Raw genomic sequence first — 505 nt, 5'->3', positions numbered from 1 at the left:
TTCTTGATTTAGTTATATTATTCATTTATTTTTTTATTGGCTTCCCTTAAGTTTTGTATGTTTCTTGATTTGTTTAGATTTCTTGTTGTATTGTTCTTGATTTGGCTCTATATCATTTTTTCTTGGTCTGGTTATTTTATTTATTCAATTATTACGTTTTATTGCGTTTCTCTTCGATTGTTGATTATATAGATACATATTTTATTTTTCTTGGAAGCGTAAGTAATTTAAACGTGTCAACATCGACAGATAGGCAGAATTCATTCCGAGAACTGATTTGAAAAAATTCTTTTAAACAATTTGCAATACCGATAACACCACTCATGGTTGTCTCGTGAAAGTTGTTTGTGTGAACCGGATCACGAATCAAAGGCTAATTTCTATTTGCATTTGATTCAGGAACGTGAGTTTTTATTAACATTACGCGATTGAATTTCATTGAAGTCACTTGCTATGAGGAGAGCGTCGCAGCACAGAGGCTGCCAGTGCAGTATTTAGATATGTT

The sequence above is a fragment of the Penaeus monodon genome, chromosome 27 (genome assembly GCF_015228065.2).
Source record: "Penaeus monodon isolate SGIC_2016 chromosome 27, NSTDA_Pmon_1, whole genome shotgun sequence".
NCBI lineage: Eukaryota > Metazoa > Arthropoda > Malacostraca > Decapoda > Penaeidae > Penaeus > Penaeus monodon.
Note: the sequence above shows the minus strand (reverse complement) of the source record.